The sequence below is a fragment of the Bos indicus x Bos taurus genome, chromosome 22 (assembly GCF_003369695.1).
Source record: "Bos indicus x Bos taurus breed Angus x Brahman F1 hybrid chromosome 22, Bos_hybrid_MaternalHap_v2.0, whole genome shotgun sequence".
Lineage (NCBI taxonomy): Eukaryota > Metazoa > Chordata > Mammalia > Artiodactyla > Bovidae > Bos > Bos indicus x Bos taurus.
The window spans coordinates 37,741,722-37,759,851 of record NC_040097.1 but is presented as its reverse complement, the minus strand read 5'-3'; the positions used below and the strand labels follow the sequence as shown (position 1 = coordinate 37,759,851).

The 18,130-nt window shown below is 43.0% G+C and overlaps 1 long non-coding RNA gene across 1 annotated transcript in view; it reads right to left on the bottom strand.

Moving 5' to 3' along the window:
- The window catches only part of LOC113880795, a 48,582-nt gene extending 31,584 nt beyond the window's left edge, over positions 1–16,998 (bottom strand). Inside the window, exons 1-2 of the long non-coding RNA XR_003507832.1 lie at positions 16,675–16,998; positions 16,097–16,191 (exon numbers count right to left, since the gene is read on the bottom strand). This is a non-coding gene — a long non-coding RNA (uncharacterized LOC113880795). The remainder of the gene's footprint in view (positions 1–16,096; positions 16,192–16,674) is intronic.
- Between the last annotated feature and the right edge of the window lie 1,132 nt (positions 16,999–18,130).

The following is an 18,130-nucleotide window of genomic DNA, read 5'->3' as shown; positions in this document are numbered from 1 at the left end:
GGGCAAATGTTGAAGTATCACTTTGCCATCTGCACCAGTCAGCCAAGGCTTGGTAACAACTGGCCTCTGTTTACAGAAAAGCCGGTTTGCAGCGCGCTGCAGTACCGTCAAGTCCTACGGCCTCTGTCGAGTCAAAGCGTCAGTTTCTATTTTGTATTTGCACGAAATAGAAATTTGTATTTCTATTTTGTATTCGTATTCTATTTTTATTTTCTGTTTGTATTTTCTTCCATTGGAGCTGAGATGAACTACTTCATCTATCTGCATCCCTGGAGAATGAGGGAGAATGAAAAAGGCAGAGAGAGCTGGATGTCTCAGCAAAACTAGGAGGGAGGCTTCTTACCCTCAGTTGTTTACCCCAGGACTCCTGTCGACACTTGAGTTGGCATTCTGTGATGTAACCTATTGTTCCACATTTTTTAAAGTTTGTATTATGGTTCTCAAGAGAAGCAGTATCTTTACTATATATATGTATATATACACACACACACACACATACACACATATACATATGCATACGTGCTAAGTCGCATCAGTTGTATCGGACTCTGGAACCCTGTGGACTGCAGCCCTTCAGGCTCCTCTCTCCGTGGATTCTCTAGGCAAAAATACTGGAGTGGGCTGCCATGCCCTCCTCCAGGGGATGCTCCCGTCCCCAGGATCGAACCTGCATCTCTTAAGTCTCACACATTGGCAGGCAAGTTCTTTACCACCAGCACCACGTACATGTGTATACATATATGCATATGTCTATGTATATGATTTATTATAAGGCAGTTCCTGTGATTATGGAGGCTGCCATCTGTAATGTGGAGAGCCAGGAAACCTGGTGCTGACCGAGAGGTGGGGACCAGTGGTGTATTTTCCAGTCCAGCTCTGAAGACTTGAGAATTGGGAGCATGAAGGGCAGGAGAAGATTAATGTTACAGCTCAAGCAGTCAGGCAGAGCTAATTCAAACTTCTTCTGCCTTTTTGTTCTATTCAGTCCCTTAACAGATTGCCCCCTGCCCCTGCCCCCCACAGTGGGGCGAGCCATATGGTTTGCTCAGGACCTCGATTCAAATGCTAATCTCACCGGGACGTCCTCACAGACACACACAGAAATTGTGTTTAACCAACTCTCTGGGCATCCTGTGGCCCAGTCAAGTAGACAGATAAAATTGAACATCACAGTGTTCATGTTGTGGGCATGCAAAGTATGAATCAACACATGAAATCGGCGCAGAGGAAAAGTAGGTGTGTGCTTTACGGACCGAGGAGGCTTGTCCCTGGAGAGACTCCACCAGTGTTGGAAAGTGTATACTGCAGATCTTAAAACTGAAAGTTTTTTTTGGATACTGGATATATGACTATTAGATTTTTTATGCCCAGTCCCATTCCTTTTCCAGGCAAGTTTGATTTCTACCAGAAATTTACATCAGAAGAGGATGAGAAGGCCTAACCTGGATTTCACTTTTTTTTTTTTTTTTACTTCCTTCCCTCCGCTTTTTATAAGATGATTGTAAAGAGGACTTGTGCTATCTTAAACTGATTTCAACTTGAATGGGAACATTTGCTTGCTTACCTTTTTTCTTAACTGAACTATAACTGACATACAATGTTGTATTAGATTTAGATAAACAGTATAATCATTGGACTTTTGTATACGTAGTAAAAGTATTACCACAGTAAGTCTGGTTACCGATCACCATATGAAGTTAGAAATTTTTTACTTTCGAATTTAGAATACAGTATTACTGACTGCAGTCGCCATGCTGTCTGTAATTACATCCCCATCAGTTGCTAAGTCATTTCCAACTCTTTGTGACCCCATAGACTGCAGCATGCCAAGCTTCCCTGTCCTTCACTATCTCCTGGAGTTTACGCAAACTCATGTCCATTGTAGCGGAGAAAGCAATGGCACCCCACTCCAGTACTCTTGCCTGGAAAATCCCATGGATGGAGGAGCCTGGTATGCTGCAGTCCACGGGTTCGCGAAGAGTCAGACACGACTGAGTGACTTCCCTTTCACTTTTCACTTTCATGCATTGGGGAAGGAAATGGCAACCCACTCCAGTGTTCTTGCCTGGAGAATCCCAGGGACAGTGGAGCCTGATGGGCTGCCATCTATGGGGTCGCACAGAGTCAGACACGACTGAAGCGACTTAGCAGCAGCAGCAGCATGTCCATTGAGCTGATGATGCCATCGCACCATCTCATCCTCTGTTGCCCCCTTGTTCTCCTGCCCTCAGTCTTTCCCAGCTTCAGGGTCTTTTCCAGTGAGCCAGCTCTTTGCATCAGGTGCCCAAAGTATTGGAACCTCAGTTTCAGCATCGGTCCTCCAATGAATATCCAGGATTGATTTCCTTTAGGACTGACTAGTTTGATCTCCCTGCAGTCCAAGCGACTCTCAAGAGTCTTCTCCAGCACCACAGTTTGAAAGCATCAATTCTTCAGACCCCAGCCTTCTTTATGGTCTAACTCCTAGTAGTCTAATTTCTCCCTCCCTCCTTCTACCCCGCCCCACCATTCCCATTTGGTAAACAGAAGTTAGTTTTCTATGTCTGTGAATCTGCTTCTGCTTTGTAAGTGAGTTCATTTGTATCAATTTGATTTTTAGATTCAACCCATAAGTGATACCATAGGCTACTTGTCCTTCTCTGTCTGACTTCACTCATTTTCTGTGATTATCACCATGCCATCTATGTTGCTGGAAAAGGCATTATTTCATTCTTCTATATGGCTGAGTCACACTCCATTGTGTGTGTGTGTATGTGTATATAAATATACCACATTTTCTGTTTCTGTTTGTCTACAAAAGCTTATTATCATTATTTACATGTAATATGCAGGTAGAGGAAATTGAGAACATGGCCATTCACTGTCCTTGTATTTTTGACCAGGTCACCTCGGCATTCACCTCCATCTCTGGGTAACTGAGTGTTTCAGGGGCATTGCTGTGCAGGGCAGGCATAACGGCTTGGAGAATGTATGAATGAATGACCTCTTGCTTGGCTTCCATTGTAGACCATGACTTGAGAGGAGGGGGCACTTCTTACTGATTATTGCTTCCCAAGCATCTGGTGTAATGCTTGCACATAGTTGGTGCTAAATATTTTTGGGAAGAAAGAAATAGGAAGAACACAAGGGAAAATAAAAAGGAATAATTGTAAATGTTCTTATCTAGATGCCTCAGTGAAAAGAAATGCTTGGTAAGTATGGGCAGTTCAACTTTTGACCTTATTTAAAGCCAGTCCATGCTTATTTTTAATAAGTGAAGTCAAGGGAGAGTCTCATGATAGCGATTACCAATCTATCCATCCATCCGACGATGAACCCTGTGGCTGTTTCCATGTCTTGGGAGGGTAAATAGGGCCACAGCGGACGATGGGTGCATGTGCAGTTTTGATCTGTGGTTTCTGTCTACAGCCAGACTCAGGAATGAGATGGGTGGGTTGTGTGATAGCTTTGTTTTTAGTATAGTAAGGAACCTCCATGCTGGCTGTTACCAGCTTACATTCCCAGAAACAGAAAAGGACGGTCCCCTTCTCTCCAAACCCTCTCCCATATTCACAGCTTCTAGGGCTTCTGAGGATGCCCCTTATGAATGGCCTAGGGATACCTCATTGTAATTTTAATTTGAGATTCTTCAATAAATACAAATGAGGAGCATCTTTTCAAATGCCTTCCGAGAAAAGAGAGATTGAGAGGGAAACAGAGACTGAGAGCCTATCTGTTGAGACTGTACTCTTGATTCACCCAGGTTAAATTGCTTTTTGATTACCCACCCTAGGAGATTGCTTAAGGGCAGGTGTCTCTAGAACCCCGGTTCCGTGTGAATTTGAAGTGCCCTTCCGCAGAGGTTTTCAAGGTGTTGTTACAGAAAATGTCCACAAGGCGGCAGCACTGCTTTATGCCCCACTCAGGTTCCTCAGGTAACCTGAGCCCCAGAGTAAGTCCTGCTCCTGACTTGTAGCATAAAGTGTAATGTGCCGGAGCTGGTGTCTAGTTACTTCTTCCCCCTTACTCTGCACCCCAAAGACAAATCCCAAGCCCTGGCCAAACTGGGATACTGACGGTACTATAGTGCTTAGCTGGGGCGACAAGGAGGAAGGAGACAATGGGTGGGAACCTCAGCACTGGGAGAGTAGCAGACCAGGCGACTTTTCAGAGCTTTTATCCCAGAGGCTCCACCTTCTTTTGAGTGCCCGAGGATCAGTTGTCATCTATGAAGTACCACCTGTGCTTAGAGATCGGGGCCCATCCACAGTGGCCTGGGTCCTCCGGGATGCAGGAGGACCCTTTGCTGCACACCCTCACCAGTTCCCTATCTCCACAACACTCCAGCCTTGGGACCCACGGCTTCACATGCACCAGCAATGTGATGGCAGCCCGGGTCACCTACGCCTTTGGGGAAAGCCATTGGAATTTCTTTCCTTTTCCTTTCTTTTTAAATTTAATTTTTATTGTATACTGGAATAGCGTTGATTTTCACTGTCCTCTTTGTTCTGGGTATATGGCTACCTGATTCAATTATACATATACATTTATCAGTTCTTTTTATGGTTCTTTTTCCAGATGGCTTACTACAGATTGTTGAGTAGGATTCTCTGTGCTGTACATTCTGTCCTCTTTGATTACGTACTGTGTGTATATACTGTGCATATTTTAATCCGAACCTTCTAAACTATTCCTCCCACCATCCCACATTGTCCTTTCACTAAGAAGAAAAAAAAAAAGCCTTGTTTTCTAAGTCTGTGAGTCTGTTTTTCTTTTGTCAATGAGTTCATTTATACTGATTTGATTTATAGAAAGACACTTACTCCTTGGAAGAAAAGTTATGACCAACCTAGATAGCATATTGAAAAGCAGAGACATCACTTTGCCAACAAAGGTCTGTCTAGTCAAGGCTATGGTTTTTCTAGTGGTCATGTATGGATGTGAGAGTTGGACTGTGAAGAAAGCTGAGTGCCAAAGAATTGATGCTTTTGAACTGTGGTGTTGGAGAAGACTCTTGAGAGTCCCTTGGACTGCAAGGAGATCCAACCAGTCCATTCTAAAGGAGATCAGCCCTGGGTGTTCTTTGGAAGGAATGATGCTAAAGATGAGACTCCAGTACTTTGGCCACCTCATTCGAAGAGTTGACTCATTGGAAAAAGACTCTGATGCTGGGAGGGATTGGGGGCAGGAGGAGAAGGGGACACCAGAGGATGAGATGGCTGGATGGCATCACTGACTCGATGGATGTGAGTCTGAGTGAACTCTGGGAGTTGGTGATGGACAGGGAGGCCTGGTGTGCTGCGATTCATGGGGTCACAAAAGAGTCGGACACGACTGAGCGACTGAACTGAACTGAACCCATATGATATCATAAGTCTTATGTCTTGACCTATCTGACTTAATGCACTTACTGTGATCCCCACCAGGTGCATCCATGTGCTGGAAAAGGCATTATTCATCACTTTTCTGGACTGAGTCATACTGAGTTGTGTATGTAGATAATTGCCTCTTCTTTATCCGACAATCTGGTGATGCACATTTGGGTTGCTCCTACGTCTTGGCTAGCATAAGTCATGGTGCAGAGAACATTGGGTGCGTGTGTCTTTTCAAATCATGGATTCTCTCTGCAGTGAGGTTCATGAGTGAGATGACGAGATCACGTGGTAGCTCTATTTTCAGTGTTTTAAGGGGCCACCTGTGCTGTGCTCCATCATGGCTGTGAGCAATTTCATTACCCAGGTCTCCCACATTGTAGGCAGACGCTTTACCATCTGAGCCACCAGGGAATTCCTAAACAGGGCAGAAGGGTTCCCTTTTCTCCGTGCCCTCTCCTGCGTTTAGGGCATCTAGGCTTTTTGAGGATGGCCATTCTGACTGGTGTGAGGTGAATCCTGGTTGTAGTGTTAGTTTTAATTTGCAATTCTTGAATAATTAGCAATGTGGAGTATCTTTTCATGTACTTTCCAAAAAAGACTGAGTAACGGAGAGACACTTAGAAACAGTGCGTTTTTTAACTACTTTGAGATTGTTTTTTTTCCAAGATCCACCCTGGTTTAAACTGTTTTCCATTGCCTACTCTAGGACATCACTGGAGGGCAGATGTCCTTGACAACCCCTCAGGTCTTGTGAATTTGAAGTGCCCCTAGGCCGTGGATTTCAACTTGTAGTTACAGGGAATGTCCACAAGGCGGCAGCACTGCTTCATGCCCTGCTCTGGTTTCTTTGGCTACCAGAGCCCTAGCTTGGGTCCTGGTCCTGGGTTGTAGACTAGATGGAATATGCCAGAAGAGGCTCATTACTCTATACCCATTACACTAAAGTTGGTGGATAAATTCCAAGTCCTAGCCAAACTGGGGTTTTGACGGTGCTCTTGTACTTACTTGGAGTGACAAGGAGGGAGACAGCAGGTGGGAACCTCAGCACTGCGAGAGGAGACCAGCTGACTTCTCAGAGCTTTTATCCCAGAGGCTCCACCTTCTTTTCGGTGCCCAAGGATTGCTTGTCGTCTATGAGGTGCCACCTGGATCTAGAGATTGGGGCCCATGCACAGTTGCCCGGTCCCTCCAGGTCCAGGGACCCGTCCTTTGCTGCACAGCCTCACCAGTTCCCTAGCTCCATACCACTCCAGCCTTGGGACCCACGGCTTCACATGCACCAGCAATGTGACGGCAGCTCAGGTTATCTACACATGCGGGGAATCCTGTTGAAATTTCTTTCCTTCCTTTTCAAAATTAAGTTTTGTTGAATTCTGCAATAGCATTGATTTTCAGTGTCCTCTTTGTTTGGGGGATACAGCCACCTGATTCTGTTATACATTTATCTAGCTTTCTTTCGATTATTTTTCTGGATTGCTTATTATGGTCTATTGAGTATAGAGCTCCATATGCTATGCTGTTGGCCCTCATTGACTCTGTACTATGTATAGATACTGTTTGTTAATCCAAATCTCACAAACTATTCCTCCCACTGTCTCACCTTGTCCTTTTGTAAAAGCGAGTTTGTTTTCTATTTCTGGGGGTCTGTTTCTGTTTTGTAAAGGAATTCATTTATACAAATTTGATTTACAAATTCTACCCATAAGTGATAGCATAGGTTATACGCCTTTGTCTCTCTGACCTTATGCTCTTATCCTTGCCAGGTGCATTCATGTTGCTGCAAAAGGCATTATTTCATTCAGTTTTGTGGCTGAGTCATGCTCCATCGTGTGTATAGATATACCACATCTTCTTTATCCATCTATCTGATGATGTACATTCTGGTTGCTCCCACGTCTTGGCTCATGTAAAGTGTGGTGCAGTGAACGTTGGGATCCATGTGTCTTTCAAATTGTCATTTCTCTCTGCATCCGTGTTTAAGATGAGATGACTGGATCATGTGGAAGTTCCGTTTCAGTTTTTAACGAGCCTCCTTGCTTTTGTTTATCACGCATGTGTGCATGCTAAGTGTCTTCAGTTGTGTCCGACTCTTTGCGACGCCATGGACTGTAGCCTGCCAGGCTCCTCTCTTATTGCTGGAGGGCGGGTGTCCTTTACAACCCCTCAGGTCTCATGAATTTGAAGTGCCCCTAGGTGTGGACTTCCCTTGCAGCTCAGCTGGTAAAGAATCCCACCTGCAGTGCAGGAGACCTGGGTTCTGTCCGCGAGTTGAGAAGATCCCCTGGAGAAGGGAAAGGCTACCCACCCCAGTATTCTGGCCTGGAGAATTCCACGGACTGTATAGTCCATGGGGTCACAAAGAGCTGGGCATGACTGCGCGACTTTCAGGAGGTGGTTTTACAAGTTGTAGTTACAGGAAACGTCCACAAGGCGGCAGCACTGCTTTATGCCCCACTCCAGTTCCTTCAGCAACCTGAGCCCTAGAGTCAACTCCTGTTGCTGGGTTGTAGGATAGATGGAATATGCCAGAGCCAGGCTCGTTACTTCTTCCCCCTTACACTGCATCCGGCAGACAAAACCCAAACCCTGGCCAGAGTGGGTTGTGGATGATCCTCTTGTACTTAGGTGGGGGACAACGAGGGGCCCAGTGTGGACCCCACCTCTGGAAGAAGTTGAGACCTGGTGACTTTTCAGAACACTTTTAGCTCAGTGGCTCCATTGTCTCTTGAGTCTCCTAGGATTGGTTGACATTTATGAGGTACCACCTGGACATGGAGACTGGGGTCCCATCCATAGTGGACCAGGTACTCCAGTTTCAAGGGGGCAGTCATTTGCTGGCCCACCCTCACATTTTGCCTAGCTCTGTAGTCCTCCAACCTTCGGACCCACGCCAGACAGGCTCCAGGAAGGCAGCAGCAGCCCAGGTCACCCAGGCCTGAGGGGAATACCACTGGCAGTTCTGTTCTTTCTTTTCTTTTTAAATTTAATTCTTATTTTACAGTGAAATAGCATTGATTTTCACTGTCCTCTTTTTTGGGTGTATGGCCACCTGATTCAGTTATTTTGATACACACACACATACATATACACACACAGACACACACATACATATACATGTGTTTATGTATATATACACACACATACATACTTCTTCTGATTCTTTGCCCTGATAGGTTACTACAGAGCATTGAGTAGGACTCCCTGTGCTATACTGTAGGTCCTCATTAATTATCTCTTGTGTACGTGCTGTGAATATGCTAATCCAAACCTCCTAAATTATTCCTCTCACCACCCCAGGCTGCCCTGTTGGTTGAAACAAGTTTGGTTTTTTTTGTTGTTGTTGTTTGTAAGTCTGTGCATCTGTTTCTGTTTTGTAAATTAGCTCATTTATACTTATTGATTCATAGATGCAGCCCACAAGTAATATAGTGATATGTCTTTGTGTGATTCCATGCACTTAGTATGATCATTGCCAGGTCCTTCCGTGTTGCTGGAAATGGCTTTATTTCATTCTTTTTCATGACTGAGTCATACATGTATTTCCCTTATCTATCCGATAATGGACATTTTTGTTGCTTCTATGTTGTGACTAGAGGAAATACTGCTATGATGAATGTTGCTGTGCATGTTTCTATTTTAATTAGTGTTTCACTTTTCTTCAGATAAGTGCCCAGAACTAGAATTTTTAGATTGTATGGTGTTTTTGTTTTTAATTGTTTTGGAACATCATTGCTGTTTTCCATATTGGCTATACCAATTTGAAGTCCCACCAACCGTGCAAAAATATTGTTTTTTTTTCCTTTGCTTCCTAGCTAACCCTAGTTATCTCTTGTCTTTTAATAGCCATGATAGTGAGTCTATGAGGTGTGAGGCCTATCTTATTGTCATTTTGCTTTACATTTCCCAGTGAGGTTCAGAACACCTTTTAGGCAGAATTGCTATCTTTAACATCTTTGTTACACCCGTACTACACACGGTGCAGGCTGTTCAGTTCAGTCACTCAGTCGTGTCCGACTCTTCATGACCCCATGGACTGCAGCACGCCAGGCCTCCCTGTCCTTCACCAACTCCCGGAGTTCACTCAGACTCAGGTCCATCGAGTCAGTGATGCCATCCAGCCATCTCATCCTCTGTCATCCCCTTCTCCTCCCACCTTCAATCTCTGCCAGCATCAGGGTCTTTTCTGAGGAGTCAGTTCTTTGCATCAGGTGGCCAAAGTATTGGAGTTTCAGCTTCAGCATTAGTCCTTCCAATGAATATTCAGGACTGATTGCCTTTAGGATGGACTGGTTGGATCTCCTTGCAGTCCAAGGGACTCTCAAGAGTTTTCTCCAACACCACAGTTCAAAAGCATCAGTTCTTTGGTGCTCAGCTTTCTTTATAGCCCAACTCTCACATCCATACATGACCACTGGAATAACCATACTTTTGAGTAGACGGACCTTTGTTGACAAAGTAATGTCTCTGCTTTTTAATATGCTGTCTAGGTTGGTGATAGCTTTTCTCCCAAGGAGCAAGTGTCTTTTAATTTCATGACTGCAGTCACCATCTGTGATGATTTTGGAGCCCCAAAAATAAAGTCTGTCTCTGTTTCTATGTTTCCCCATCTGTTTGCCATGAAGTGTTGGGACCGGATGCCGTGGTCTTAGTTTTTTGAATGTTGAGTTTTAAGCCAACTTTTTCCACTTTCCTCTTTCACTTTCATCAAGAGGCTTTTTAGTTCCTCTTCACTTTCTGCCATAAGGGTGGTGTCATCTGCATATCTGAGGTTATTGATATTTCTCCTGGCAATCTTGATTCCAGCTTGTGCTTCTTCCAGCCCAGCATTTCTCATGATGTACTCTGCATATAAGTTAAATAAGCAGGGTGACAATATACAGCCTTGATGTACTCCTTTCCCAATTTGAAACCAGTCTGTTGTTCCATGTCCAGTTCTAACTGTTGCTTCCTGACCTGCATACAGATTTCTCAGGAGGCAGGTCACATGGTCTGGTATTCCCATCTCTTTAAGAATTTTCCACAGTTTGTTGTGATCCACACAGTCAAAGGCTTTGGCATAGTCAATAAAGCAGAAATAGATGTTTTTCTTGAACTCTTTGCTTTTTTGATGATCCAACGGATGTGGCAATTTGATCTCTGATTCCTCTGCTTTTTCTATATCCAGCTTGAACATCTGGAAGTTCATGGTTCATGTACTGTTGAAGCCTGGCTTGGAGAATTTTGAGCATTACTAGCGTGTGAGATGAGTGCAATTGTGCGGTAGTTTGAGCATTCTTTGGCATTGCCTTTCTTTGGGATTAGAATGAAAACTGACCTTTTTCAGTGGTTATAAACTTAGGTTGAAATTAATTTGTTAATACTCATGTGTTTTGGGCTTCCATGGTAGCTCAGTTGGTAAAAAGTGTGCCTGCAGTGCAGGAGACCAGGGTTCAATCCCTGGGTCAGGAAGATCCCCTGGAGAAGGAAATGGCAACCCACTCCAGTATTCTTGCCTGGAGAATCCTACGGACAGAGAAGCCTGGCGGCCTACAGTCCATAGCGTCACAAGAGTTGGACATGACATAGTATAGTGACTAAACCATCACCAGTGGCTAATGGTATTGAGCATTACATATATCTGTTGATCAAATGTTTTTCTTCCTTGGAGAAATGTGTATTCAGATCCTCTGCCCATTTTAAAGTGAGACTCTGGGTTTTTTTTTTTTTTTTTTTTTTCATTTTGTTAACTGAGTTGCATAAGTTATTTATTTATATAACCAGAGATTATCTTCTTCTTGGATATAAAATTAACAGATATCTTCTCCAGTGCAGTAGGTGGACTTTTCACTTGTTGATGGTTTTCTTTGTTGTGCAAATGTTCTGTAGCTTCATGTAGTTTTGTGTGTTTATTTTAGCTTTTGTTGTCATTACCCTTTTTAGAAAATTTTTATTTATTTTTGACTGGACTGGGGCTTCCTTGCTGCAGGTGGGCTTTCTGTAGTGGAGACAAGTGCGGGCTTCACCTTGTTGCAGAGCGTGGGCTCTAGGCTCACAGACTTCAGTAGTCTTGGTGCACAGGCTCAGCTGCTCCATGGCATGTGAGCTCTTCCTGGATCAGGGATTGATCCACGTCCCCTGCATTGGCTGGCAGATTTGTATCCACTGTGCCACCAGCGAAGTCCTGCCATTGCCTTTGGATTCAGAGCTAAGACTGGTCAGAGAGCTTTCCATCCATTTTTTGTTCCAGAAGTTTCACAGTTTCAGGTTTTACATTCACATGTCTAATCCATTTTGATTTAGTTGTTTTCTACAGTGTAAGATAGGGGTTCATGTCCATTCTTATGTATGTGGCTGTTGCGTTTTCTCAGTACCACTTGTTGAATAAACTGTCTTTTCCCCACATATATTCTTGGCTGTTTGCCTTGCTAAGAGTAGGCTAATGCCTCTTTTCTGTTCTTCAGTTCACACAGTTGAGTTCAGTCGCTCAGTCTTGTCCCACTCTTTGCGACCCCATGGACTGCAGCACGCCAGGCTTCCCTGTCCATCACCAACTCCCAGAGCTTGCTCAAACTAATGTCCTTTGAGTCGGTGATGCCACCCAACCATCTTATCCTCTGTCATCCCCTTCTCCTCCTGCCTTCAATCTTTCCCAGCATCAGGGTCTTTTCTAGTGAGTCAGTTTTTCATATCAGGCGGCCAAAGTATTGGAGTTTCAGCTTCAGCATCAGTCCTTCTAATGAATATTCAGGACTGATTTCTTGAAGATAGCTCTAGTCTTTCCCATTCTATTGTTTTCCTCTATTTCTTTGCATTGATCACTGAGGCCGGCTTTTTTCTCTCTCCTTGCTGTTCTTTGGAACTCTGCATTCAAATTGGTATAGCTTTCCTTTTCTCCTTTGCCTTTAGCTTCTCTTCTTTCTCAGCTGTTATTTTTTCTCTTCTTAAGTAAAGAAATTTCTAAAATATGTGAAACTGTTGATAGCAGATCCCAGTTCCCAAGAGACAGTCTGGTCATTTAACATTCTGCTTTGGGAGCTACTGTGAGGAACTTAGCAGTCAAGACCCTAATCAAAGCTCTAGTGGAATATTTTAAAATGCAGTCAGTAACCATCCAGGTAATGGCCGTACAAGAGAGGTAAAAGCTCTTTGGCATGTTTATATCTGACCTCATCTGTTAACCTTGAGGAAAGGTAATGAAACTTATACTCAAGAGATTATATTATCTACTTCAAGAAAAATCTGCTCCTGACTTTAGAGGAAATGCTTTCAATTTTTCACCATTGAGGATAATGTTTGCTGTGGGTTTGTCATATATAGCTTTTATTATGTTGAGGTATGTTCCTTCTATTCCTGCTTTCTGGAGAGTTTTTATCATAAATGGGTGTTGAATTTTGTCAAAGGCTTTCTCTGCATCTATTGAGATAATCATATGGTTTTTATTTTTCAATTTGTTAATGTGGTGTATTACATTGATTGATTTGCAGATATTGAAGAATCCTTGCATCCCTCGGATAAAGCCCACTTGATCATGGTGTATGATCTTTTTAATGTGTTGTTGGATTCTGATTGCTAGAATTTTGTTAAGGATTTTTGCATCTATGTTCATTAGTGATATTGGCCTGTAGTTTTCTTTTTTTGTGGGATCTTTGTCATGTTTTGGTATTAGGGTGATGGTGGCCTCATAAATGAGTTTGGAAGTTTACCTTCCTCTGCAATTTTCTGGAAGAGTTTGAGCAGGATAGGTGTTAGCTCTTCTCTAAATTTTTGGTAAAATTCAGCTGTGAAGCCGTCTGGACCTGGGCTTTTGTTTGCTGGAAGATTTTTGATTACAGTTTCAATTTCCGTGCTTGTGATGGGTCTGTTAAGATTTTCTATTTCTTCCTGGTCAAGTTTTGGAAAGTTGTACTTTTCTAAGAATTTGTCCATTTCTTCCTCGTTGTCCATTTTATTGGCATATAATTGTTGATAGTAGTCTCTTATGATCCTTTGTATTTCTGTGTTGTCTGTTGTGATCTCTCCATTTTCGTTACTAATTTTATTGATTTGATTTTTCTCCCTTTGCTTCTTGATGAGTCTGGCTAATGGTTTGTCAATTTTATTTATCCTTTCAAAGAACCAGCTTTTGGTTTTGTTGATTTTTGCTATGGTCTCTTTTGTTTCCTTTGCATTTATTTCTCCTCTAAGTTTTAAGATTTCTTTCACAAGACAAGGGTGCCCACTTTCACCATTACTATTCAACATAGTTTTGGAAGTTTTGGCCACAGCAATCAGAGCAGAAAAAGAAAGAAAAGGAATCCAAATTGGAAAAGAAGAAGTAAAACTCTCACTGTTTGCAGATGACATGATCCTCTACATAGAAAACCCTAAAGACTCCACCAGAAAATTACTAGAGCTAATCAATGACTATAGTAAAGTTGCAGGATATAAAATCAACACACAGAAATCCCTTGCATTCCTATACACTAATAATGAGAAAACAGAAAGAGAAATTAAGGAAACAATTCCATTCACCATTGCAACAGAAAGAACAAAATACTTAGGAATATATCTACCTAAAGAAACTAAAGACCTATATTTAGAAAACTATAAAACACTGGTAATAGAAATCAAAGAGGACACTAATAGATGGAGAAATATACCATGTTCATGGATTGGAAGAATCAATATAGTGAAAATGAGTATACTACCCAAAGCAATTTATAGATTCAATGCAATCCCTATCAAGCTACCAACGGTATTCTTCACAGAGCTAGAACAAATAATTTCACAATTTGTATGGAAATACAAAAAACCTCGAATAGCCAAAGCAATCTTAAGAAAGAAGAATGGAACTGGAGGAATCAACCTACCTGACTTCAGGCTCTACTACAAAGCCACAGTTATCAAGACAGTATGGTACTGGCACAAAGACAGAAATATAGATCAATGGAACAAAATAGAAAGCCCAGAGATAAATCCACGCACATATGGACACCTTATCTTTGACAAAGGAGGCAAGAATATACAATGGATTAAAGACAATCTCTTTAACAAGTGGTGCTGGGAAAACTGGTCAACCACTTGTAAAAGAATGAAACTAGAACACTTTCTAACACCATACACAAAAAAAAAACTCAAAGTGGATTAAAGATCTCAATGTAAGGCCAGAAACTATAAAACTCCTAGAGGAGAACATAGGCAAAACACTCTCTGACATACATCACAGCAGGATCCTCTATGACCCACCTCCCAGAATATTGGAAATAAAAGCAAAAATAAACAAATGGGACCTAATTAACCTTAAAAGCTTCTGCACATCAAAGGAAACTATTAGCAAGGTGAAAAGACAGCCTTCAGAATGGGAGAAAATAATAGCAAATGAAGCAACTGACAAACAACTAATCTCAAAAATATATAAGCAACTCCTGCAGGTCAACTCCAGAAAAATAAATGACCCAATCAAAAAATGGGCCAAAGAACTAAATAGACATTTCTCCAAAGAAGACATACAGAGGGCTAACAAACACATGAAAAGATGCTCAACATCACTCATTATCAGAGAAATGCAAATCAAAACCACTATGAGGTACCATTTCACACCAGTCAGAATGGCTGCGATCCAAAAGTCTACAAATAATAAATGCTGGAGAGGGTGTGGAGAAAAGGGAACCCTCTTACACTGTTGGTGGGAATGCAAACTAGTACAGCCACTATGGAGAACAGTGTGGAGATTCCTTAAAAACCTGGAAATAGAACTGCCTTATGATCCAGCAATCCCACTGCTGGGCATACACACTGAGGAAACCAGAAGGGAAAGAGACACGTGTACCCCAATGTTCATCGCAGCACTGCTTATAATAGCCAGGACATGGAAGCAACCTAGATGTCCATCAGCAGATGAATGGATAAGAAAGCAGTGGTACATATACACAATGGAGTATTACTCAGCCATTAAAAAGAATACATTTGAATCAGTTCTAATGAGGTGGATGAAACTGGAGCCTATTTTACAGAGTGAAGTAAGCCAGAAGGAAAAACACCAATACAGTATACTAACGTATATATATGGAATTTAGAAAGATGGTAACAATAACCCTGTATACGAGACAGCAAAAGAGACACTGATGTATAGAACAGTCTTATGGACTCTGTGGGAGAGGGAGAGGGTGGGAAGATTTGGGAGAATGGCATTGAAACATGTAAAATATCATGTATGAAACGAGATGCCAGTCCAGGTTCTATGCATGATACTGGATGCATGGGGCTAGAGCACTGGGACGACTCAGAGGGATGGTATGGGGAGGGAGGAGGGAGGAGGGTTCAGGATGGGGAACACATGTATACCTGTGGTGGATTCATTTTGATATTTGGCAAAACTATAAAATAAATATTTTGGCAAAAATAAAATAAAATTAAAAAAAAAAGAAAAAAAAGAAAAATCTGCTTAATGAATAAGTAATAAGCACATTTTTAAAGAAAATGAAATTCCTGGGGACTCTTCTGAAAAAGCTTAAAATCCCAATTTGGGAATGTGCTTACCATTTGACTATGTACATGATAATTAGCTCACAATTTCTGGGCCAGAAAGTTTTGTTATTACTAAGTAATGCACTAGGAAAAAAGCCACTACTTAAAGGTCTGCTGTGACCAACACTGATTTAATACATATTTCTAGGATCCTGTTGCAAATAGCTATATTAAAATACCATGCAATAATATCAAACAGGATAAAGATACCTGGAAGGAGGGTGAAATAGAGATGAAACAGCTGTGATAAAAATTACCTTTATCTTGAGTGATCTGTAGAATTAAGGAAGGTACAGGAGATGGTTATCTGGGATGAGGGAGAATAATTTGTGTTGTTTGCGTAGTTACAGGGCTGTAAGACAAAGGTTAAATGAGAGAGCTTATTAATGCTTTGTTTAACCCTTTTCAGACCCTTCTCCGCTCCTAACCATTACTGTCCAAGGAAATCTGAAACTCCTTCTGGCATCCAAGTTCCTTCACCATCTGGCTTTTGCATCTGTGTTTTAAACAGATTTCCTTCTACTCCACTCAGAAGGTAGTAAGACCCAGGGGTATGGGTCTGGGTTTAATTTCTAATTCTAGAAATTAGAATTTGTCTCCATGGGGCTTTGAATGAGATTACTCCTTTTCTCTTAGCCTCAGTCTCTCTCTGTAAAGGGGCTCATTCCTCTTAGGCTTAAATGAAGATTAAATGAAATAGTCTGTGTCGTGGACTTAATGTCATGTTTGACGTAAGGTAGGCATACCAGAAATGTTAGCTATTAGACAAAGATAAATCTAAATCCTCTCTGGCCGCTAGCGGTGACCTCCCTTCCAGCTCAAAGGCTCTTCTCACCCCATGTCTTCGGTCTGAATCCTTCCTTCACGCGCCTTTGCAGAAAGCTTCCGACTCCCCTTTGACGCTCCTGCTCCCTCCTCTGTTCCCTGGGAGGCGCACACTCAGCAGCGGGGCAGCACCTCCCTGAGCTCAGGGGGCGGGTCCTGGCCGTCTTCATCACAGTGCCGGTGCCCACGCAGGGCCCAGGGAGTGTTAGAGACACCACTGATGAGCGAGGCAGGGAGAAAGGGAAAGGTGACCAGAGGGGAGAACGGTGGGAATCAGAGAGAGGAGGCGATGTGAGGACACAGATACAGACCAAAGACGCCCCCGCCCCACCCCGAGGGTGCCCTGGGGAGAGGGAAAAGCCGATCAGAGGCACGTGATCACAGTTTTCCCTCTGTGGTGGCTGTTGCCAGCTAGTAAATGGCTCCTCCAGCTCCTCCGTGGGGTCACTGCTAGCATAAAGCTGCTCTGTGTTAACAGGATCCCTGTGCGGTCATCAGAGAATGTGCAATAGGCGCTCTGTGTGCGGGGACATATAATAGACTCTGAAGCTGCCGCTTAGACCCCTTGCTCTTTCTGTGCACAGCTCTGATGGAATCTCAGAATGTGTGCAAACCAGGGCCGCTGGAGTTACACAGTTGTCCTGGATGGAGCGGAGAGAGAGTTAGACTTTCTGAGGCTGTGGGCTCTAGAATGATGACTTCACCATCGCCCCTGGGTGCAGCCAGCCCCAGCCTCCCTTGTAGTAATTCTCACCATGATGCCTGCTCACAAATCCGGGTCTACCCTCGCCTACCTGCTGCAGCTGCTCTGCCTGTTGTCTCAACCAGGTAGACTTGGGGAATTTCTGTCTATTTTCGGCCATCGAGTTGGAATTTAATAATCTTCTTCCTGGTGCGTGTCTGCCTGAGATTTCTCCAGACTTGTGGCCGGAGAGGTCTTGCTAGGGAAGGTGGAGGCCGAATGTCACTGGGGGCAGGAGGGCACTCCAGGGTTCTCCTCCCCAAAGGCCAGCTATTCGGAGCTCAGGGCCAGGCTGGCCAGCTTCAGAGACGTGTTCATGACGTGTGGTGTCAAGGGCTTCGAAAGGGACCTTGCTCCCAAATTCTCCCACGTCGGCCTCTGTTATTTCAAGGACCGTGAACATAGCATACAGATACCTTGAGATCATAGAAGTGGTTTTATGTCCTACTGTGTGCTCATTCTCACACTGCACTTTACAGGTATTATGGGCTTTAAGTTAATCTCTAGACCAGTTGTATTCATTTATATATTCATGACATTCACAAAGCACATATGATGTTTCGAAATATGTTAACAAAAACAGTTAACAAAACAGTCTCTGCTCTCCTAAAGCTTACTGAAATAAGCTAATATATATATATGTCAGGTGGTTACCTGTGCTCTGATGAAGATGAACAAAGCCCAGACAGGGAGAGGGGAAGTCTGTTGTTTTACATAAAGGTAT